Here is a 25,028-nt window from a genome sequence, read left to right on the forward strand (position 1 = left end):
CGGTGTTAATGTTACAAACTTGATGACAGTTTATCCCTACATACTAGCACATTCGCCTTGAGGAGATTTGACAGTAATTCCTTCATAGGCGTTGATACCAATCCATATTCACTTTCCCCCTTGTCGTAGGTGTCTTATGGATGCACATCTAGTGCCCACTCCCATTTCTCACCTTGAGGCAATTTTTTTCTCTAATGACTTTGATATTTAAAGAGACAACAGTGATGTCTATCTGTAGTGGGGTTGTCCAGGTCATAGTAGAGGCTGATAAAATATGCTTGTGAGGGGTACCCAGCCCCATTCATGAGATTATAAGTCATCTGTGTTCGCTTTCAAGCTATAATGGCAGGGTTGAGTAGGTCCAACAGAGACCATTGGTGTGCAAAGGCAAAAGTATTCACTCTTTGGCTCATTCCCTAATGTTTACTTACCCCTGAGTTGAACTGTCCCTTCTATTGATCTGGCTATGGTGTGTTAGACTTTGGGCTGGTTGGCATGAAACAATTTGCTCACTATTTAGAACTATTTATTCATCTATGATGTTCATTTATTATCTTCATCAGTTTCATGTTGTCTCTTTATATACCACAGAAGAACTCACAAAAGACTTCACAGAATTAGTAGGCAATTCAACGTGAGTATTTGGTATGGACCCTGATTTTTCCTTTAATTTATTTATATTCTTGGATAAAGAAATTGTTCACAGTGTAAGAATCCTTTTGTCAAATCCTGTTGGGTGTCTTAATGACACCCATAGAGGGAACTGAGGGCAGAGTCCTCATTGTTCAGCTTTCTTCTCAGTAACAAACTCCCCGTGAAGGCCCTTAGCATCTGAGGGCTAAAGGGCCAGGTAGACAGGGATCTCTGCTTCTTCTTCTGGGCTTTTAGTAGCTGTATGTGCACCCATGTCTGTTCTCACCCACCCAGAGCAGCAGGCATTCAGGAGAATCCTGTCTCTCTCCCTTGCTCACTCAGTTTTCTGGGATAGATTCTGCAGAGAACCGTGACACTGATCTTTGACACTCCATATGTGAGTGCTTTCATATCAGACCAGGCTCCTTCCTGTGCACCCTACTCTTTGTGTCTTCTACGAACTTGTTCATGAGCACCTCCAGCCTCTCCTCTGTGATGGTTTCATTTCTGGACTTTTGCTGCAGTTCTGCGCTGCGGTTCTCAAGAGCTACGAAGCTTGTTATGCTAGACACAGAGACCACTGTGCCTAAAATACAATGCAAATACTCACATAGAATCACTTGCACGAGAATGATGAGTAGCAACATTCCTGCATTTGGCCATTTGGGAGACAATTACCAGTATGCTGGGAGTGTTAGTGTAGTCTTCTTATATAAGTGAAGGACTCGATGCAGTGTTTTTCCTCTTTTTTTTTTTTAATTTTTAAAATTTACATCCAAGTTCATTAGCATTTAGTGCAACAATGATTTTGGGAGTAGATTCCTTACTGCTCCTTACCCATTTAACCCATCCCCTCTTCCACAACCCCTCCAGTAACCCTCTGTTTGTTCTCCATATTTAAGAGTCTCATATGTTTTGTCCCACTCCCTGTTTTTATATTATTTTTGCTTTCCTTCCCTTGTATTCATCTGTTTTGTATCTTAAAATCATCATCTGAGTGAAGTCATATGATATTTGTCTTTCTCTTCCAGACTAATTTCACTTAGCATAATAGGAAATGATACAGTCTTGACTCCTGTAACACTCACAATGTCTCAGATGACGTCAGAGAAATGATCTAATGGGGAGGGTAGTGCCCAGAAATACACACAGCCTATGCACAAATAAGTATGTGGGCCGTCCTGATATCCTTGTGTTATGGGTGTGTGAGTGCATGTGAGTGTGTGATGTGTGTGAATGTGAGTGTGTGAGAAAGAGACTGTGTGTGTGATTGTGAGTGTGTGGCACTGTGTGTGCAGTAGTCTGTAAAAGGATTGCCCTGTCACAGTCACTGTAAAAGGCACGTCAACTACATAAGAAAGGACTCCTGCTCTGGTGGGTGTGTGTCGGGCTTACGGTCCAGACCATTACTCTGTATGTGACCAGGGATCTATTTTTAGGAAATCTCTCACTATCTCTTCCTCTCCAAATCTCACTGTCCTACAGCAGAGCCACAGTGACCTACACAACACAGGGCATTTTAGACATCATCTCATCTGGGATCACAAACTTCAAGGGCATTACTTGATTCTCAAGGCAATTCAGAGTCTGTAATTCTAAGCTGGTTTTGGTGACCTTTGATGATTTAACATTCATCACATTCCCTGGAGATTAATCTTTTCTAATATGAAGGGTGCAAGTTATTAAGCTTCTGGACTGACAAGAGATTTTTAGAAAACACTTCAAAGTTTTATTTATTTATTTATTTATTTTCACACGACCCAAGTACAATTTATTCCCCAGTTGTAAGGGTGGCTCAATATTCACAAATCAATCAAAGTGATACGTCATATTAACAAGAAAAAGGATAAAAACCATATGGCTACCACAATAGATTCAGAAAAAGCATTTGACAAAGTACAACATCCATTCTTGATAAAAATTCTCAACAAAGTAGGTTTAGAGGAAACATATCTCAACATAATAAAGGCCATATACGAGAACCCTGCAGCCAGCATCATGCTCATTGGGGAAAAACTGAAAGCTTTTCCACTAAGATAAGGACCAAGACCAGGATGTCCCTCCTACCACTTTTATTCAACAGTTCTGGAAGCCCTAGCCACAGCAGTCAGACAAGGACGAGGAAGAAGAGGAGGGGGAGAAATAAAAGGCATCCAGATGGGCAAGGAAGAAATAAAACTTTCACTCTTTGCAGATCACATGGTACTATATATAGAAAACCCAAAGACCTCCACCAAAAAACTGCTAGAACCGGTAAATGAGTTCAGTAAGGTTGCAGGATACAAAATCAATATACAGAAAGCTGTTGCATTTCTATACACCAACAATAAACTAGCAGAAAGAGAAATCAAGAAAACAATCCCACCACGATTGCATCAAAAAGAACAAAATACCTAAGAATGAATCCAGCCAAGGAAATAGAAGACCTGTACTCTGAAAATTCACATTTTTAAAGTGTACAATTCAGTGATTTTTACTATATTCACAATGTTGTGCAACCCTCTCTCTCTGCCAAAGCAGGCTCTGGGCTCTAAGCTGTCAGCACAGAGCGCGAAGTGGGGCTCGAACCCATGAACTGTGAGATCATGACCTGAGCTGAAGTCAGATGCTTAACCAACTGAGCCACCCAGGCGCCCCAGTCTTTCACTTATTCTTAAACATCATGTTCCATTTAATTATTAGTCATATTTAAAAGTTGATACTTTTAAGCTCAGCAGTGTTACTGCAGATACAGCTTTTCCACATCCAATAGTGTCTGATATTTCACTATGCCACTTTGTAAACAATCGTTAAAGTTTTGAATTTTTTTCTTTCAGCCACTGGTTGTTTACAACACTATTCTATTTTATTTATGTGTGTGTGTGGGGGGGGGCAGAGAGCTAGGGAGACACAGAGTCTGAAGCAGGCTCCAGGCTCCGAACTGTCAGCACAGAGCCCGACACAGGGCTCAAACTCACAAAATGGTGAGATCATGACCTGAGCCCAAGTCGGACGCCCAACCGACTGAGCCACCCATGCTGTGCTCCCAGAAGAGTATTTTAAAATTGTACACTTAAACTTTTGTTTCAATTACAGAGAGCATTTAATGCTTTTAGAACATTCTGAGACTTTTCTTTGTGGCCTCCTATATTTTTCAATGTTTTATATGATCTATGGCTGCTTAAAAAGCTGTGTAACATACATTTTTCTAATTACATTCTGCAGACTGTCCTTTCTGTCTACTTGATATCAGATAATGAAAACAATCTCTTTCATAATAATTTTGTCTCTATCAATTTCACCTTCTTTTTCACACAATTTTGGCTTTATGTTTGATACTTCATTAGTTGACTCATAAAAGTGCTATTCATTCTCCCTTGTGAATTAAACTTCTTACCAGCACTTGTGGGGATGAGCACTGGGTGTTATATAGAAACCAACTTGACGGGCGCCTGGGTGGCTTAGTNGAAAGTCGTTAATAAAGTAAGTAGGAGAAGCTGTACTGGTAACACTTCAAAGTTTTAAAATGTGCCTCCTGTGGTTTTCCCTGAGTACCTGGGCCCTGTAACGAGGAAGACATTGGCCCAATCAAGCAGAGTCCTTTTATATTTTCTGTTTCACTGGCATTACTGCGTGAGATTTCATTTGAAGAAGGGAGACCTAGGGAAAATGATTTGAGGACCTTGAGTAGTGGGAAGAACCATTAGTTTGGATGTCACATTACCTCTATCTGCAATCAGCTGTGCTTGTGACCTTGAGATCCATGATTCCTCCAGGTTCTTAATAAGGACCATATATAAAATACTCAGCACATAACATCTAGAAGTGTCCACCCATCTGTCCTCTCTAGAACCAATATGGCAGAGTGTGTGTGAGTGAGATACCTTTACTCTTGTAATTCTCCCACCAAATTCCTCTTGTAGCTTTTCAGGCTATAGGATGTTGCAAAGTAGTATCTTCTTAAATGAAGGCTGAGAACACCTTCTTTAAGGTTTCCATGGTAGGTGTAGCATTGACAAGACTGTATTTCCACCTAGTACTTTAAGTTAGTATCTGATGAAGAATGATCAGATTTCCACGTTTGCTCGATTCCTTAGAGATGAGGATACCATAATATCTTTTTGAAATAAAACCAAAGAACAATTTAAAGAGAATAAAGAGGAACAACAGCTTATTTCTCTAAATAGAATGATTATCATGGCACCTAGGTGGCCTAATTGGTTAAGTGTCCAATGTTGGCACAGGTCATAATCTCATGGTTTGTGAGTTCGACTCCCAGTTGTGCTCTGTGCTGACAGCTTGGAGCCTGTAGGATGCTTTGGATTCTGTCTCCTTCTCTCACTGCCCCTCCCCCCCCTTGTGCTTCTCTCTCTCTCTCACTCAAATAAACATTAAAATATTAAATGAAAGAATAACTTTCAAATTCTGGATGAGGGGTTTGGGAGAATGGGAGGGAAAAACTATGGAACGTGGGAAGGGATTTACGTAACCTTGATGCTGATTGACTGGTTAAGATTGGTGGTGGGCACCTGGCTGGTGTACATTCTTATCTTTTTTGTGGCTAAATATTTCAGTGAAACGCCTTTTGAAGTTAGACATAAGAAAACGTAAGAAAAATGAACATCTACTATTGTGACCTTATGGTTACAATTATCTTCTGGCTTGTCCTTCTAGGCCAAAAACAGAGCAAATATTGGCCTTTTGAATGAGTACTGAACCCACAGGGATATGGTGTAAGTCATTCAAGATGGTTCTTCGTATGCTGGTTTCTGAAGTATGGGGCAGGTGGGATAGTATTTGCTTTTTGTTATCCTAACTAGAATTTTTCCAGATTGAAAAGAGGATACGGTAATGGTAACATGAACCGCTGTGGCTGCCATCCCACCATGAAAGAGTGGTAACCATTTTAGAAGTTTCCCTAATGATGCTACACCAATTCTGTACCTTCTGGGGCTTCCCCCTGAGCCCAACCAGCACTGTGTCCTCTTAAGATCCATCCTCAGAGCCCAGTATTGGTTCTGGTTGGGCTGCTGTGCTCCCCAAAGAAAGTGGCTGGCCATGGGTTTGTAGGGGGTTGAGATTCATGGTAGGCGAGCCATTATTATTTTGGGAAAACGTGAGCAGAAATCAAGGAGTACAGATATTGTCTTGGGAATGTGTCCTTCCTCTATGGAACGGATAAAGTTGCTTTCTTCCAAGATGCAGTGAAATTGCTTACACAGGAGAACTGCCTTTGGGGACACAGATCACCTTGCTTTTTAAGAGAAATTCAAGAGGGAGAAATAGAGCCTTCGGTGTTTGGTGACTCTTGGGCTTAGGCAGGGCTCCTTCTTCTGTGTGATTTCCCCGTAGGCCCCCAGGGAAGGGAATGTTTATGAAGGTCACTGAGGGCCAAGGCATTGCTTGGAATAGTTAATGGTTGTATAATCCTGTTTGCCTAGACTGTCTACGTCTTGGGTTATTCCAAGATGACAGTTACTAAATGTTATATATATCTGGTGCCATTTTTAGGGTATCCAGGAAAGAAGATGTTTGTGATGGATAGCCAAAGTACAGGTGAGATTCTATTGGGTTGCTCTATAAATTGAGTTTCCTCATGGTCAGTTTAGAAATACGAGCTCACAGGGAGGAAATTATTAGCCCTTTTGAGGTGAAAAGCTTTAAAAACAAAAATTTTTAATGTTTTATTTATTTCTGAGAGAGAGAGAGAGACAGTGTGAGCAGGAGAGGGACAGAAAGAGAGGGAGACACAGAATTCGAAGACAGGCTCCAGGCTCTGAGCTAGCTATCAGCACAGAGCCCGACGTGGGGCTCGAACCCACAAACCATGAGATCACAACCTGAGCAGAAGCTGGGTGCTTAACCGACTGAGCCACCCAGGTGCCTCTTGAAATGAAAAACTTTTAAAATGAGGACCATGCCCTTGCTTTCTGGGTCTATCACCTTTCATTTGGGTAAGCCTGAAAATCCCTGGTGAAGAGTGAAAAGTAATCAGTAAGCAGAGGCATCTTTAGAACAGGGATGTTCCTGTGAAGCGAGGAGGGGTTGGATGTTCATTCAGGCCCAGAGGAGCCAGGATTGGTTTGGGCAGGAAGAATCTTGTCACTTAGGTATCCTGGGCCCTGTCACGTGGACTCATGATGCACACCCAGTCCATACCCGATCCCTGCTTTGTCTCAGATTGCCATATGGACATATCGTGAGTGCCCACTCCATTTCACACTTGGCAATTGTTTTTCCCAGGGAGTCTGGTATTTTAAGGGGCTGCAGCAGATGTGTTACCCAGGCTATCTTAGAGGCTGGTGAAATATGCTGCCTGGCACATCCAACCATGCTTTACATTTTGGATTTGGGTTCTTTCAGCTTCAACAACAGATCTGAGTATATCCTATAGGGACTGAATAGCCTGCAAAGGTAAAAAATGATTGTCTCTATGTTTACCTACACTTGAACTAAACTGTAACTTCTCTTGATCTAAATAGGCATATTAGATTTCTCAGGTAGTTTTGCATATATAGTCTGTAAATACAGGCATTCATAAAGAACCATTTAATAATTTCTGCTGTTCATTATTTCACTGATTTGTCTCTGCCTTTTCACAGATGAAATAAAAAATTTTTTCAAAGAATTATCAGCCAAGCAAATTAAATACTAGTAGGGATATTTTACACTTTTGTTTTGTTTTGGATAGGGATAGTCTTGACATTGGAAGAGTCCTTTTGGGCAAGGGACGGGGAATCACAGAGGGGCCCATGGACAGAGCTATGAATTAAGCTCACCATTATTGACATTTCTTCTCGTTAACAAACTTCCCGTGAGGCTCCTAAGCATCTGGGGGCAAACGGGCAAGGAGATGAGGGTCTCTCTCCTTCTTCTGGGATTTTAGATGCTTTAGGTCCAGCCATGTCTGCTCTCAACCACCAAGGGCAGCAGGCATTCAGGAGGATCCTGTCCCCTCTTCTCTGCTCACTGTGTCCTGGCATGGATTCTGGACAGGACCGTGACACCAATTTTTGTCACTCCATATGCAGCCTCAGGCCAGCCCACCTTCCTTTGTGTCTTCCACGAACTTATTCATGAGCCCCACCAGCTCCTCCTCCGTGATGGCCTCACTTCTGAACTTCTGCTGCAGTCCTGGGCTGCAGTTTTTAAGCAATCTGTGGCTCACTACGCTAGACACATGACCACTCTGCCTATAACACAAGACAAAATAACATTTTTTTATGGAGAAAGGCACAGGAAAGATGAATTCCAATTTCACTAAGATTTTGTACTAGAAAATTTCCACGTAAGTATTATTATTTTGCTGTGAGCACCAATGAAGACTGCCTGATTTAGTCAGGGACAGGACACGATCTTGAAACTTGTCATACCCATAATATCTCTGATGATGCCTGAGACATGTTCTAGGGGAAGGCGCTGGACAGACGCTACACAGGAAATGGGAAATGGTTCGTCCGAGAACAGGCTAAGGAGAATGTAAGGGACACTTACTGCCTTCATGAGCAGAGTACCTCTTTCTCCTTAAGGCCACCTTTGGGACCACCTGAGGGTCTCATGGTCTCTTGGGCCATGCTCTACAGACAGGTCTCTACAGACCAAGAAAAAACTGACTTGTTTAGGCAGTTACATCTGCTCTGCTCAAGGATGGTAAAAACCAATCAGTAGAGTGGCCTGACTTGCATGGTGATTGCTGTCTGTTTGGGTCTCTATGTTGTATGTCTATAATGTGTTATGGCCTCAGAATATGGTCATGGAGAGAAGCAGTGGGAATCTGGGATTCAGGAGTTCCTATACAGGGTGTGGCCCTATGGAAGTCACTATGGAGATTACAGGGAGAGATTAGAATAGGGATGCCAATTCCCGCCATTAGAATCGCTTCCAGGGTCGGCCTGGGACTGAGTTCTGCAGGTGGCTATTCTGCTGTGTTTGTGGGAAGTGGCCAGCGAATCTATGACATGAGTGGAAGTGGGGGAGATGGAGCAATGCAGACATGGGATAATTGTGGACATGGACCCTTGCACCCTCTGAGGCAAAAAATTGCCAAGGGCCCTTATGTTTCTCTGCAAGACAGACCAAAGTTGTAGAAGGTTCTGGGAGACACTGTCCACAGCTGGCCAGTTGGGTTGAAGGTTGTAGCCTGGGAGGCTACTAATGGTCCGGACAAGACATTATTTCTGGACGAAGTTTTCTTAGGCAGAAGGTGCTGGTGTTCAAGCAGTGAGCCAGATGAGAACAGAAGATATTGGAACAATTTGCACTGATGAGTTACATTTCTGCAGGCCAAGCAACACGTTTTCACCTGCAGAGAAGTGATTCCACAGAGAACTGTAACAGGCATCTGAAACCAAGTTTGTGTCAAACAGGAGATAAGGGTATGTAGGCCTACACACATTCATGAGCATGGATTCACACTCCACATGAGTGGTGCCGAGGGGGATCCCCCACTGGACACAATTTTCAGCTTTGCTGGGGAATCTGGGGGCAGGAGGGTAGGGAAGATGCCAAACTGAGTATAGGATTCTTCCCCACATCCTCCCAACTTCCTTTTCTTCTAATTCATACAGTGGTCCTGGGACCAGGGCAGCACTTGTGGACGTGGGAAGCAGGGATAATCTCTAGGCAAGGATCTGGAGCCATAACTTTAAGCCTTTAGTCAGAATTCCTAGGGGTGCAATGGAGTGAACGGTGCCTTCCCCCATCTGGAAAAACTGGGGAGACAGTGAATGTAGCTGTACTGTGTAGTCGGTGAGACACCAGGTCATCTAGGACCTGTGTAGCCCTATCCTTTACGAATGTGGGTGGGCTGAAATGGAAGGCACTCGTTAGATCATGACATAAATACCACCGCTTGGGCCCCGCATCACTCCTACCTTGGGGTTTCATTAGAGGCAGCGGTTTTGTGCACATGACTCAGGTACCAAAGAAGTTTGTTTTCATCATCACTCCTGCTTGAATATGAAATGGTGTGGGATCACCAGCTTCCCGTGAGAAAGAGTACCATTAGTAACAGCCATGTGGTAAAATTCCACAGAATGACATATGAAAGAAGAATGCACGTGAAATCTGGTGGAAGTTTTGTAAAATTAGCCTCTAGTTAACTGTATTGTTCCAATGGCAATGTCTTCATTTGATATCATTGTAGAATATTGTAAAATGGCACCATCTGGGGAGGGTGGGTGAAGGGAGCACACATGGGAATGTGTTAACCTATTTGTGCAATTTTGTTGTCTGTTTTAAAATTTAATTCACCCCCTGCCCTAAGGTCCAATTCCAGAGAGACCATGTGACAGCCGGGAAACAGTCCTCAGAGTCCAAGGAAACACAAAGGTAACTCTGGATGAAACCCGATGCGATTTCCCCTGGACTTGGCAGATTTTAATCAGTAATATACTACTGAAATAGAGAAGTGGGTCCAGCATGATCTGAACTCAATTTGGACTTGTATACAAGTGGCTGCATGTTTTAAAGGGAGAATGAGGGTGTAGAGAGGGGAATGGAGGGGCTTGAGTAGTCAGGGAAAAGAAAAATGACCGAGTGGGTCATGTAAATGGCATTAGGGCAGCGATGTGGGTTACACAGTGTCTGGCGACAGAGGCCCTATCTTTTCTTTTTTTAAAAAAATTATTAATGTTTTATTTATTTCTGAGAGAGAGAGAGCATGAGAAGGGGAGGGTCAGAGAGAGAGAAGGAGATACAGAATCTGCTGCCGGCTGCCGGCTCTGAGCTAGCTGTCAGCAGAGCCCGACGCGGGGCTTGTTCGCACGAACTGTGAGATCATGACCTGAGCCAAAGTTGGACACTTAACCGACTGAGCCACCCAGGTGCCCCCATACAGAGGCCCTATCTTTCTGTTGATTACATTTCAAAGGAATGGCTTTCGAGACCTTGAGAAAGACACAACTGAGTTGTAGGAGATAGATACATACCTCAAATGGACAGAGGAAGGACTCACAAATTGTGAATCCTTTTTACTAAATCCTCTAAGAAAGGGTGGTGAAGGGCCTATTATAAGTTGTTGTTTCAAACAAATGGTAAATTCTTTTGGCAGGTATAGAGGGCCAGGGCTATCTTAGGGATGTGGCTTGAGGTATTAGAAACTATATTAGGGACACCAGGGAAGCTCAGTCAGTTATGCGTCTGCCTTCAGCTCAGGTCATGATCTCACAGTTCATGAATTTGAGCCCAGCACCAGGCTCTGTGCCTACAACTCGGAGCCTGTTGTCACACGGTCTCTCTCTCTCAAATATAATTAAACATTTAAATAATTTAAAAAAGAAGAAACTGTGTTAGCGTTTGCTTTTTAAGAATATAATGTTAAGTCTTTTAGTATGTGTGGGGGGAGTGGATGAAATCAGTTGTGCTGTTTGTACTTTGTATAGCCCAGGGTTGAGCTCCAATTGAGAAGAAGCCCCAGAATAGCCTGGCTGGAGTTTGCTGAAGGGGAGCATCTTTGTCAATTCCCATCTAGAAAATGGGAGTAGACATTATTTTCCTCCCTCATAAAAGAAAAAAATCTTGTTTCATCTGATCCTTTCCTTTCTGTCTTGAATGCATTTGTGTGAGAATGTGATGCTTGGAGTTGTAGCAAAACTGTGTTGACACCATGAGGAAACAAACTAACAGGTGAAAATTAGAAAGAGCCTTGACCCTTGATGACAGCATGAACCATAGGTCCAAATCTGGATCTATTTCCAGTCCCTCCCTTACTTTTCATAAACGTAATTTCAGATAAATATACTGAAAAGTGGCAAATATAGTAGAGAAATCCCATATGGTTCTCGTCAAATTCTCCCAATTATTAACGTCTTACTATTGTTGGTCACATTTGTCGCAAGTAAAAAGGCAACACGGAACAGTAGTATTGGCTAAGCTCCGTGCTTTATTTGGATTTTACTAGCTTTTCCCCTAAAACCCTTTTTCTTTTCCAGGATGCCCTCCAGAATAGCACATTACACGTAGCTGGCACGTCTCCTTAGTTTTCTCTGGTTTATGAGAGATTCTCCGTGTTCACATGTTTTACACGAATAGCTTTTGTCCAAGAACACGGTCGGGTGTTTTTGGGTTTGCCTGATATTTTCCTCAAGGAGGAACTGAGGTAATGAGTTTGGGGGACGAATACCACAGAGATGAACTACCCTTCTGAAATCTGGGGCACCTGCCATAGATGCTTACTGGTCACCCTCATCAGTGACCATGGCAGTATCTGCAGGGTGTCTCCTCTGGAGTTGATTTTCTCCCCTTTCCACAATGTACTCTTTGGAAGCAAGTCACTGGCGAAGGTCGCAGTCAAGGCGGGGAAGGAGGCAGAAACTGAACTTCACATCCAGGACGGATCCGGACTTCGGCAAGGCTGGGACTGAGAGGGCTAGTCGAAAGACGCTGAAGTGGGGCGGGGAAGCCTAGGAAAGGGGCGAGGCCGGGCCAGCCGGCGAAGGGAAGGGCGAGGCGGGGGCGAAGCAAAAGTTGCCAGGTAGGGCCGGACGCTACGTTGGCCCGAGTGCGAGGCGGAGGTCGCTGGGTTGAGCATGAAGTCGGAGCCTGGCGGCTTTAGGGGCCGGTTTCGTCCCCTCTTAGGGAAGGAAGGACTCCGCGGGCCAGCTCCACCGAGCTCAGGTTCCTCGCACGCGGGGCCGCAGGGTTTACTCACCTCAGACCCCGGCGGGGCGGCGAGACCCTGGCGTTTCCGGGACACTGGGCGCACGCGCCCGAAGGCGCAGGCGCAGGCGCAGGCGCACGCTGGGAGGCTGGCGCTCCAGCCCCTGGAGACGTCCGCGGGGCGACTGAGGACTTGGTTGGTCAGGACTGGCGGCGGGCGGGACTGAACTGGGCCTCTCCCTCAGCTGCCTGGGCTCTTTCCACAACTCGCGTGTCTCTGCGGCGCTGTCTTAGTTTCGCTGTGCCCGCAGCCGCCGCCGCCGAGGTGAGCCGGAAGGACTACGGGGCGACGGACGGTGGTGAACCCGGGGTCCGGGTCCCGGGATCGGGGCGCGCTGGAGCCCCGTGTGCTTTCACAGTTGGGTGTGAAGAGAACAGCTCAGCTCGCAGACCCCCAGCGGCCCTGGAGTTACGCTGCGACTGCAGTAACCTCCGTCAGCCGGACGTCTTTCAGCGGGTGTAGCCCCTTAGACCGCGGTTGAGTCGCGCCGGGGGTGCGCGAGGCCTGCCGGGAGTTCGTACCGCGGGGGCCGTGACCCGCCTCCCGCGCGACTCTGCGCCTGTGAAGCGAGGTCCGTGCCGTCCGTCGCGCTGTCACCCGGCGTCCTGGTGCGGGCGGAGCGCCGGGCCCCGGAGGGGACTTGGGGTAGATGAGGGAGCCTTCCGCTGCTGGGGTGGGGTCGTCGTGGTGCCTGGGCTTCTTACGGTTTCCGTCCCGTTATTTCTGCGTTGATTCTAAAACCAGTCGTGCGTGTGGTTCCAGTGCTACATATGCCCCTAAGTAATATTCATGTTAGGTCACTTATGTGTTCAGACACACGGAAGTCAGAGAATGGGAGGGTAGAAAAGTAATAGTAACGGCCCCTCCCCAGGCACGTTTTTGAATGTCCTTCCTTAAATTCTCTTGTTTTATAAACATGCAGCATGTGTCCACAGCGAAGCCCAAAGGCGTCATTGAAGATTCTGCAGCTTAATTTTTCCATGTAATGTGTCTTGAACACCGCACATACCTTCTTGTAAATGGCTGTGTGATACTCCACCCCATTGTGTGTGTGATGCTGGTGTGTTGAATGGATTTCATTTATTAGTCTTCCAAAGACGTGGCATGTAGAGACTGCAATAGTGACTTTATGTTTGTTTTTGTGTTTGCGATAAAATGTTTATTAATTTATTTCTTGAAAATCGACTATTTTGAGAGAGACTGAGCAGGGTATGGACAGAGTGAGAGGGGGACCTAGGATCCAAACGAAGCTGCTTGACAGGGAGCCTCATGCAGGGCTCAAAGTCAGCAACTGGGAGATCAGGACCTATCCAAAGCCTGTCGCTCAACTGACTGAGCCGCCCAGGTACCCCTCCTTTTACTGTTTTTAAATTCAGGTTAGTTAACATATAGTGTGGTATTGGTTTCAGGAGTGGAACCCAGTGATTCATCACTTACATATAACGCCCAGTGCTCATCCTGTCAAGTGTCACCCTTGATGTCCGTCACCCATCCAGCCCATTCCCCTCCATCAACCCTCAGTTTGTGCTCTGTATTTCATAGTCTTTTATAGCTTGCCTCCCTCTGTGTTTTTATCTCATTTTTCCCTCCCTTCCCCTACGTTCTTCTGTTGTGTTTCTGAAATTCCACATGAGTGAAATCACATGTTTGTCTTTCTTGGACTTATTTCGCTTACCACAGTACAGTCTAGTTCCCTCCACATAGTTGCAAATGGCAAGATATCATTCTTTTTGACTGCCAAGTAATATTCCAATAGTCGTCTTAGATTTTACAGTCATTTCTTTGTTTTGTCTGACTTCTTGGCTCATTCCCTCCGTAGTCTGTTGCAAACCCCCATTACTTAGATTGATTTCAGGATCCTGCTTCTAAGAACAAATTGTATACTTCACTTTGAAAGAGGGTTTTTTTTTTTTTTTAATTTTAAAATGGTAAGAAAGAGCCGATGTGGGGTTCAGTCTCACAAAATGTGAGATCGTGACCTGAGCTGAAATCAAGAGTCAGACTCTTAACTGAGTGGGCCACTCAGGAGCCCAGGTTTCCTTTTCCTCTAAGATTTCCTAGGTGATGGAAGCTTCATGGCTACTGTTTTTTTTTTTTTTTTTTTTTATCAAAGTGTGTTAGGTTGGTGCTTAGTAAATGTTGATTGGAATTGAGATATGTAAGTCACCAAAGCACACAGTTGTGAAATCAATTATGAGGATGTCAAGGATTAATCAGTGCATCTTAAAATAAAGCTTATATTTCTTTATTTTTTAAAAAAACTTTTTAAAGTTTATTTATTTGGAGTGAGAAACTCCCCCACGATCAGTGTAGAGCCTGATGAGTGGCTCAGATTCAGAAAGTGAGATCATGAGATGAGCTGAGATCAAGTGTCAGGCTCTTCACTAACTGTGGCACCCAGGCTTCTCAAGATAGGACTGTTTTAGAGGGAGTGGTATAATGGGCACTTCCTTACTGTTTAAGGAGTGGTGATTTAGCTCACAGTATAAATGTTTTGTATACAAAAGCACTAGAGAAATGGTTTTCCAAATAATATAAGCTTGTGTGCTTAAATCCTTGTAGGTACAAAGAGCAGTGATTATTATACAACTGGAAAGAAAGGCAAAGAAAAAGCTTTTTCTTTTAGATGGGGCATCTGAGCAGAAACTGCAATTTTAGCATAAAGATGGAAGAGGAAGAACAAGGCAGATCAGAAGATGGAAACTCTTCAGAAGGTCTGTATCAGGAAGAGGTACAGTTTTGATCTTTTGGTACCTGTGATGAAAGAAAGGAATCCTTTGTTGATTGGTATTAACAGATACACGTAGCTTTTCTCAAAGGAGCATGGGCCAGTGCTCTGCACCACACGGGTAGACGGCTTCAAAGGCATTGGTACACGGACTGCATTTCGAGGATGGAGAAGAGGCTTGGGCTTGGGAAGTCAGTAGCTGGAGCACTTTTACCAAGGCGTGGATATCGCAGTGGGTGAAGTGCAAGTTAGGGTCTTGTGTGGGAGCACAATGTTGAGCATGGGGAACTGTGTTCCTGCTTGACACCAAGGGCAGGACACATCAGCACTAACTAAGCACCGTCTCATAGGGGGAAGATATCCCATAAATGAATTTGGTGCAAATTCATTCATCTGTGCATCCATTCATTCATCCATCCATTCCCTGTTCATTTAGCCTTGACCCTGTGCTTGGTGCTGGTGATATGATGGCAAAGGAGATGGCCAGTTTGCTGCCCCCTATGAACACATATTCAAGTGGAAAGATGGACCGTATGTCAGTCAACAAACACATAAAGTCGATCGTGATTAGTACCTTGGAGATGATAAACAGGGTGCTGTGACAAAGGATAATGGGTTGGTAGATATTTTACATGGGGGAATCAGGGAAGCCATCCTGAGGTGGGATCATGTAGACCTTCCAAGTTTATCTGTGTTGTCACAAACAGCAGGATTTCCTTCTTTTTGTTGTTGAATGATATTCCACCATGCATATACTACACTTTCTTTATCCATCTGTCTGTGTACATTTAGGTTGTGTCCATGTCTTAGCTCTTATAAATAATGCTGTAATAAACATGGGAACTCACCTGTCTCTTCGATTCCATTTCCCATATACCCAAAAGTGGAATTGCTGTATCAGATGGTAGTTCTATTTTGAGTCTTTTAAAAAGTTTTATTTATTTAAGTAATCTCTGCACCCCACCTGTAACTTGAACTCATGACTTCAAGGTTAAGAGGCCATATTCTCTTTGGACTGAACCAACCAGGTACCCCTTCTGTTTTTCATTTTTAAAGGAACCTCCATACTGTTCTCCATAGTGGCTGCATCAACTTACATTCTCACCAGCACTTTTTATCTCTTGTGTTTTTGATGATGATCATTCTAACAGGTGTGAGGTGGTATCTCATGGCTTTGATTTGCATTTCCCAGGTGATGAGTGCTGTTGAGCACCTTCTAATGTACCTGTGGGCCATTTGCATCTTCTTTGGAAAAATGTCTATTCAGATCCTTTGCCTATGTTTTTAGATACATTATTTGGTGTTACTGGTGGGGTGTTTTTGTTTTTGTTTTTTGCTATTGTGTTGTGTTACTTTTAATATTTTTTTGATATTTACCTCTAGTAAGGTATATATTTGATTTGCAAATATTATTTCCCATTCTGTAGGTTGTCTTTTCATCTTGTTGATGGTTTCCTTTGCTGTGCCAAAGGTTTTTAATTTGATGTTGTCCCTGTTGTTTGTTTTTTATTTGGTTGTTTGTGCTTTAGATATCATGTCAAAAAAATCATTGCCATGACCCATGTCAAGGGGACTTTGTCCTAATTTTCATCTATTTTATTATTTCTAGTTTTTTTAAGTTTATGGATTTATTTTGAAAGAGAATGTGTGTGCTCATGAGTTGGGGAGGCACTGCGGGTTTGAGAGAGGGAGAGAGAGTGTCCTGAGCAGGCTCCATGCTGTTATCCCAGAGCCCAACTTGGGGCTCGAACTAACTAATGATGCTATCATATTCTGAGGCAAAACCAAGGGTTGGATGCTTAACCTACTGAGCCACCACCCAGGTGCCCCTATGGTTTCTAGTCTTACATGTAAACATCCTGAATCCTATTTGAGTTAATTCTTGTGAGTGGTGTAAGATAGGAGTCTAGTTTCATTTTTTTCATGTGACTATCCAAGTTTCCCACCTCCATTTTAAAAAAATGTTTATTTATTTATATTGAGAGAGAGAGAAAGAGGGAGAGGGTGGGAGAGAATGAACCCCAAGCAGGCTCCAAGCTGCAGTTGAAGTCCCAGACAGGCCTCAATCCCATGAACTTCCAGATCACGATTCACAAACTGAGCTGAAATCAAGAGTCGGATGTTCAGGGGCGCCTGGGTGGCTTAGTCGGTTAGGCGTCTGACTTTCGCTTAGGTCATGATCTCGCGGTTCGTGGGTTCGAGCCCCGCGTCGGGCTCTGTGCTGACTGCCAGCTCAGAGCCTGGAGCCTGTTTCAGAGTCTGTGACTCCCTCTCTCTCTGACCCTCCCCTGCTCACGCTGTCTCTCTCTCTCTCCTAGAAATAAATAAAACATTTAAAAAAAAAATTTAAAAAAAAAGAAAAAAGAATCGAATGTTCAACTGGAATTATCGTGACCCAGGCACTTCCCAGAACCATTGTTTGAAGACAATGCCTTTTCTCCATTGAGTATTCTCGGTTGCTTTGTCAGATGTGCTGGGATGTAAGGGCTGTTCTTGAGGCCACCACGGTGGCTATGCCTATGGCGCCCTGGAATTGGTTTCAGGCCTCTGTATTCAGATGGACTCGGGGGAAAAGGGCGGTGCTAATACTTATTGGGAACACTGTACACTTGGAGGAAGACCTTCTCCCTGCAGTGTGGCAGGAACCAGAGTAAGGGTGGTGTCTGAGAGGCCGCGATCCATGCCTGAAAAAGAATCAAGTGTGCCCGTGCCAGGCTGGAGTAGAGTTTCTAGAAGACTGGGGATCTGTAGTACCCATCACACTGGTGAGGCCCCTGAACTGGGAGATGTGGGTCTTAGAGCCCTTAGCGCTGTCCTTGGGACCTACCTCACTGTTTGTTCTAGAGCAGTATTGCCAAGGTTGGGAAAAACCACTGTTTCTCTACATTTCTAGTGAGTATGTGATATATACCTCCTTGGAGAGGAATTAATTCCTGTCTTCTTTTTTTTTTTTTTTTAACATTTTTAAAAAATATTTTATTTAATTTTTAGAGAGAGAGAGACAGCGTGAGCAGGGGAGAGTCAGAAAGAGAGGGAGACACAGAATCTGAGGACAGGCTCCAGGCTCTGAGCTGTCAGCACAGAGCCTGACAAAGGGCTTGAACCCATGAACCGTGAGATCATGACCTGAGCCGAAGCTGGATGCTCAACTGACTGAGCCACGCAGGAGGCCTTGTCTGTTTTTTTAAAATTATTTTTTTAATTTACATACAATGTTTATCGATTTTGAGAGAGTGAGAGAGCACGCAAATGCACACACTAGGGGAAGAGCAGAGAGAGAGAGAATCCCAAGCAGGCTCCATGCTGTCATCGAAGAGCCTGACACAGGGCTCAGTCTCACAAACCATGAGAACATGACCTGAGCCGAAATCAAGAGTCTGATGCTTAAGCGACTGAGCCACCCAGATGCCCCATGACTAGGTAGTTTTAAATGCTGGATAGAAAGGTCAAGTGCAGTCCGAAGTAGTGCAATTGAGGTAAGTGTCAGCTGTCACACAAGAAAAAGTCAAGTTAGTTTTATATGTGAAAAATGTAGATTTCTAAATCCATTATTCTAACAATGATTTGACTTTGATGCTTAGCAAGGGGCTGGAACCTACAGATGGAGACTCAATATCTAGGGTTTAGGACCAGCCATGGACCTGAAACATCTTTCATTTTTATATTTTTATTTTTATATTGTCTTCTGCACAGCTGGACAGAAGTGAGTCACCATGAAGGCAGGAGGGTGGGCAGCTCTGCAGTGTAGTGAACAGACTAGCAAGACCACAGATTCTTTTATTTTCTATTGAAGGGCAACGCAGCTACTGAGAGATACAGGATGCTACTCTCTAATCGGACCGCCTTGCTCGGGGTCATGCCGCACATGCTTTGTTGTTGAGTGGCAGTAGGCACAGCAGCTTCTCACGGAAAAATAGGGTTTTCTACAAAAGACTCATGTGAGGTTAGCTGGGGAGAGGACAACTAGAATGGCACCACTGGCAGGGCACTCAGCTTCCCTCACCAAGTCCCACATGGAGACACGCCTTTCCCTGCAGTGGAAACAGCTGCAAATTAAGGAGTTAAGGCCTTATCTGTCTTGAGCCCCTTTTCCATATCAACAAGATTTGGGGCTTCTTATCAGGAAAGTGTCTGTAGCTTTTGTTTCATGAACAGGATGACAATGGCACACATTTTAGACCATTTATCCATGAACTCTGTCTCCCCCTTGACCATCTTCATGCCTCCTACCTACCACACTTGGCAAGAGAGGTTATCTGATATCCGGCTATTTCCAGGCCTCCCCTGGAAGGAAATACTGTGTATGGAAGTTGAAGGAACTGCTTTCCACATTGTTTTGCTCAGGAGCTCCCACAGTCAACCGGGGCAACTAGTGATGTTTCAGGAAAAGGTAGGCCATGGACTTCCCATTGTGGATTCTCTGAATCGCTTCAGAAAGAATCAGACTGATATCCACCGTCTGTATCATGGGGCACTGCAGCTTCTGTACCTCATGAGGAACAGTATTCGGCACCACCTCATCAGTGAAGGCAGGAGACCTCTGCTGACAGGATGCTATGAGTGGCCATTACATAGATTTTTGAAACACCTGTCTCTTTCAGGATCTCCACAGAAACAACAAAATGCCCACATCATCCATAATGTCATCCACTGTGCGATGTGCCCTTCTCCATGCCCATCCGGGGGTGATAGGCCTTTATGTCTTTAATTTCTGGTCTGTGAGGTTACTGTGAGGAACTTAGTGGTAAGTTAATATCTCAACTAATTTTATTTTATTTTAAAAATTTTTAATAGTTTATTGTCAAGTTGGTTTCCATATAGCACTCAGTGCTCATCCCAACAAGTGCCCTCCTCCATGCCCATCACCCCCTTCTCCTCTCCCACACCTCCCATCGGCCCTCAGTTTGTCTCAAATAATTTTAACTTGATTATAAATAAGAAATCTTCAGAAATGTCCAGAGGAAATCTCTGGAAGGTCATTTCATCTGGCAATTCCATTGGCTTAGTGAGTGGCATTTGTCTCTTAAATGAGCAGATGAAGTGCCACTAAGAAAGGAGGACCATCGTTCTGTTAAAAGTCCAAAAGTGATAACTATGTGTTTGGAGATGGGATTTGGGGGTTGGTGGGCTGGCGTGCCCCTGAAGGAAAGTTTCTGTGACAGTGGTAGCTTCACTGTTGTTTGGTAGTATCCACATTGTATTCATTTCCTGTGTTTGCCGTGACAAAGTACTACAGCCTGGGTGGCTTAAAATAAAAGCAAAATAGTCTCTCAGTTTTAGAGGCTTAAAGGCTAAGAGCAGGCCATGGTCAGGGCCATGGACCTCTGAAGGCTTTGGAGAAGGATGCTTCCTTGCCTCTCCCTAGGCTTTGGTGGGTGTCAGCAATTATTGTCATCCCTTTGGTTTGTAGAAGCACCACCCTAATCTCTGACTCTCTTGTCACATGGGATTCTTCCTGGGTGTCCTGGGTGTTTTCATATGGTCTTCTTGTAAAGAAACCAGTTAAAAAAATTTTTTTTAATGTTTTATTTATTTTTGAGATAGAGAGTGAGACAGCGTGAGCAGGGGAAGGTCAAGAGAGAGGGAGACACAGAACCCAAAACAGGCTCCAGGCTCTGAGCTAGCTGTCAGCACAGACCCTGACACGGGGCTCAAACCCACGAACTGCGAGATCATGACCTGAGCCGAAGTCAGACGCCTAACCAACTAAGCCACCCAGGCGGCCCAAAAGATACGTTTCTATAGGGCCCACTCTAATCCGGTGTGACTTCATGTTTACATGATGACAACTGCAAAGACCCAGTCTGCAAGCAAGATCACATTCACAGGCTCAGGGTCAACATGAATTTTTTGAGGACCCTATTCAACCCATAAATTCGTATGGTGGTCCTTTATATTTAGATAAATGTCTCCACGTAAACTTAAAGATACAACAGGGTATTGGATGCTGTTTTTCTGTTTGGGCATCTTAATCCTCTCTTTTTATTTCATAGCTAATACAGGATAATTATTTTCCAGTCCTTTTGTTTGCAATATGGACAAGTGCACTTGTCCTGAGAATTTCCTTGTTTGTGGCGTCAGCAATTATTTCTGTGGGAAATATGTCATTGTTTAAGTCGTAAAATCTTAAATTTATCCCAAGTATTATTCTGGATTTGATCTCTTCCCTTCTATAGGTATTCTTCTGAGTGCTATAGTTGAGCGAAGAGAGTTATTTTCCACCCTAACTTGCTTTTGGAAATAAAATATCTTTTTTATTCATTATAAGAAACGGAAACAGCTGTACACTGACGTTGATTATAGTGTCTATACTAAGTTTTGCTTAATAATCTGTCTTTGAATTGACCATACTTTATCTTTGTCTTATTTATAAAACTGAGGAAGATCCTAGTCAGTGTTTACAGGGGATATTTCTGATGCGATCCTGAGGAGAGTGTCTTCTATTCTGTTAGTCCTGTTGACCGAGCAGGCTGCTCTCTGGACTCAGGGTTCCTAGCATTTTCTGTGGTCTGATCCTAGTGAGTCTTTTTCATCCAAGATTTAACATCTGAGGTGCCCACCAGTGTGTGAGCTAGTGAATAGAAGCCTGGCAGTCCAGAATTAACAATTCGTAAGACTATTTTGAGTTTCTCAATAAAATATTAGGATAGTCATTGATGGCTCTGAATTTGGAGCCAGACAATGGTTTCAAGTCTGTCTTTATCCTTCCTGCCTGCCTGCCTGCCTTCCTTCCTTCCTTCCTTCCTTCCTTCCTTCCTTCCTTTCAATTGTTGAAGTTTATTTATTTAGTTTGAGAGAGAAGAGACAAAATTGCTGATTGTGTGTGTTCCTTGCTTTCAGCAAGGAACCTTCTGAACTCTTTGTTCTTCAGGAGCGATACTTCGGTACAAGCAGTATCCTAGGGAGAGCTGCCAGGAAGAAATGCCAGATGGTTTTCCCTGTGGGAACTTTAGGGTAATCTGGCAAAACTTACACTGAGTCACAAATATGGCCAAACTGCTAAGTAAATAAGGAACATGGGGACCTTATTCTTCTGGAGATCTCATAACAAATGATACAACTGTACCCTGTTAGAACAACAACAGTCTATTCTCTTGAAGCTCCGGAGGCCAGAGGTCTGAAATCAAGGTGCTTCCAGTGCTGTGCGCTCTCTGGTTTCTAGGGAAGCCCTTACCTTGGCTCTTCACTTTCTAGTGGCTGCTGATGTGTCTTTGCCTGTGGCAACATAAGTCCACTCACTGCTTCCATGGTCACATGCCTCTGCTTTGTCCTCAAAACTTCCTCTGCTTCTGTCAGTAAGGGTACATGTGATGGCATTGTGGGCCCTCCAAGATAATCCAGGAAAGGCTCTTCTGCTCAAAATCCCAACGTAACACTTTTATTCCACTATAGAGTAATATTTATTCTTTTGCCATATGCATTAATCAGTCTAGTATCCCCAGAGAAATATGAACTGATAGGGTGTGTGTGTGTGTGTGTGTGTGTGTGTGTACATGCATAGAGGAAGAGAAGACAAGAGTGAACGAGAGAGATTTATTTTAAGGAATTGTAAGGAACGACTCACAATTATGGATGCTCACAAGTCCCAAGTCAGCAAGGCAGGCCAGCAGCCTGGAGATTCAGGGAAGAGTGAATCAGGGAGATTCAGGCCAAAAACCATCTGAAGAGTGACATGAGCAAGATGGCAGAGTAGGAAGTCGTATCACTAGTTTAGCCACAGAAACACCCAATTGATGGAGGTCCTGAATCCAGTTATAAGTTGCAGTCTTCCAGAGGAGCACAAACTGGAGAGAAGCTACTGTGAATGGAGGAAGGGGAAAAAGCAGTATCTTCCGGAAATGTTGGTTTTAGATGGGGTTAGAGGGATTTGAAGCAGGAAAGGAGCATTGGTGCAGGTATAGAGGCAGGGGGACAAATATGTGTGTCTGGAGATCCTGGAATATTCTAGGCAGGTGACAAGTGTTAGGTGGGCCTTATGGATTGGAGGTGGTACCACTACTCTGAAGATCACAGAGAGAGAGGAGGAGTGGAAGACGATGCCCGTGTTGTTGACCAGCACGTCCAGACCCCCACACTCCTGCACAGGAGTTCGAGCAGTGCATGGCTGCTCTGCAGGTCGTTGGTGTCAGGCAGGGAGAAGCACGGCTGTGAGAACCATGTCCCCTGAGACCTGCTGGCACAGAACACCCATAATGGTGAAGCCTTGTTGTGCCCATCACCAGCACCACACGGCTACAGACCTATCAGGTTGAGTGAGGCAGACATGGTTAGACACTGGGTATGTGCCCTGGGCCCTGGGTACTTGCACAGATGTCAGTAGAACTGTGTTCTAGGATCCAGTGCTATTACCCCTAGAGCCAGGGGCCCTGCCTCCATCCCCCATCAAAAGAGGGGCCAAAGGTTCCAGATGGCTCCCTCATGATGCTATATCATGCCTGTCTCTCCCAGGGCTATACCCTAAAACCAACCANGCCTTTCAGGCTGAGTGAGGCAGACATGGTTAGACACTGGGTATGTGCCCTGGGCCCTGGGTACTTGCACAGATGTCAGTAGAACTGTGTTCTAGGATCCAGTGCTATTACCCCTAGAGCCAGGGGCCCTGCCTCCATCCCCCATCAAAAGAGGGGCCAAAGGTTCCAGATGGCTCCCTCATGATGCTATATCATGCCTGTCTCTCCCAGGGCTATACCCTAAAACCAACCAGAACTCTTCACTCTAAGGATCCCTCCTCTAAGCTCAGCAATGGTTCAGGATGGACTGATGTGCTCCCCAAAAAGAAAATGGATGGTCATAGGTAAATAGAGGCTAGAGATCATGGTGGTAGAACTAAAATTAATTTGGGGAAAAAAGGTATATAGATAATTGTGTTGGGAATTTGTCCTTCTCCCTCTGTTGCATGGGAAAGTTTGCCTTTTTCTAAGATGCAGTGAAATTGGTTGTAGAGGGGAAGTGATTCTGAGGACACAGATCCCCTGCTCTCTCAGTAGAAACTCAAGAGAGAGATACAGAGAATGAGGTCCTGTGCTGAGACTTGGGTGTGTGCAGGACTCCTCCCTCAGCATGAATCCCAGTGGGCCCGAGTGGGAGAGAGTGTTTATGAAGCTCATGTGGCTGAGGAATTGCTTTAATGTATGATTTAATGGGTATAAATACTTAATGTTTGTTAAAAGTGCTTATTTTTAGGGTAGACCAAGATTTTAGTCACTAAGTGCTGTATATAATTCACTGCTCTTTTTAAGGTATCAAGGAAAAGATTTCCAGACCAGCAGTTGACATACTATTGTTTTGTCCTAGACATTCATAGTCCTCATGGGTCTGTTTAGAGAAGCATATAGCAGAGAGAAAATTAATAGATTAATAGCGCTTTTGAAGGAAAAGACTTTTATTTATTTTTAAGTTTATTTATTCTGAAAGAGAGAGAAAGAATGAACAGGGGAGGAGCTGAGAGACAGAGAGAGAGAGAGAGAGAGAGGGAGAGAATCTGAAGTGGGCTCTGTGCTGACAGCAGAGAGTCTCATGTGGGGCTTGTGAACCTTGACATAATGACCTGATCCAAAGTTGAAGATGTTCGTTTCCAGTTGTTTGTCCTAAAGGTTGGAAAGACGAAAGTGGAAAGAATAGGACTGTAGACACGCATGTATCCACCAAACTAGCCTCAGCAATGATGAGTATATTCCAACTTCTGTAGAGATCTTGCTGGACCATGTTAATGTTACAAACGTGGTGACACTTTATCCCCACATCAATAGCATGTTCACCTTGAGGAGATTTGACATAATTCCTCCATATGCATTGATACCCATCCATATTCACTTTCCCCCTTATCTCAGGTTGTCTTATGGATGTACCTTTAGTGCCCGCTCCCATTTCTCACCTTGCAGCTGCATTTTCTCCAACGAGTTTGATATTTAACGAGACCGCAGAGGAGGTCTATCCGTGGTGGGGTGCCCATGTCATAGTAGAGGCTGATAGAGTATGCTGGCGAGGGATGTCCAGCCCCATTCATGGGTCTATATATCATCTGCGGTG

The 25,028-nt window shown here is 44.3% G+C and overlaps 1 pseudogene; it reads right to left on the reverse strand.

The window, feature by feature from the left end:
• Positions 1-778: 778 nt before the first annotated feature.
• LOC144232648 (carbonyl reductase [NADPH] 1-like) lies at positions 779-11,810 on the reverse strand (annotated as a pseudogene).
• Positions 11,811-25,028: the final 13,218 nt, after the last annotated feature.

Source organism: Crocuta crocuta, unplaced genomic scaffold (assembly GCF_008692635.1).
Source record: "Crocuta crocuta isolate KB4526 unplaced genomic scaffold, BGI_CrCroc_1.0 scaffold84, whole genome shotgun sequence".
NCBI lineage: Eukaryota > Metazoa > Chordata > Mammalia > Carnivora > Hyaenidae > Crocuta > Crocuta crocuta.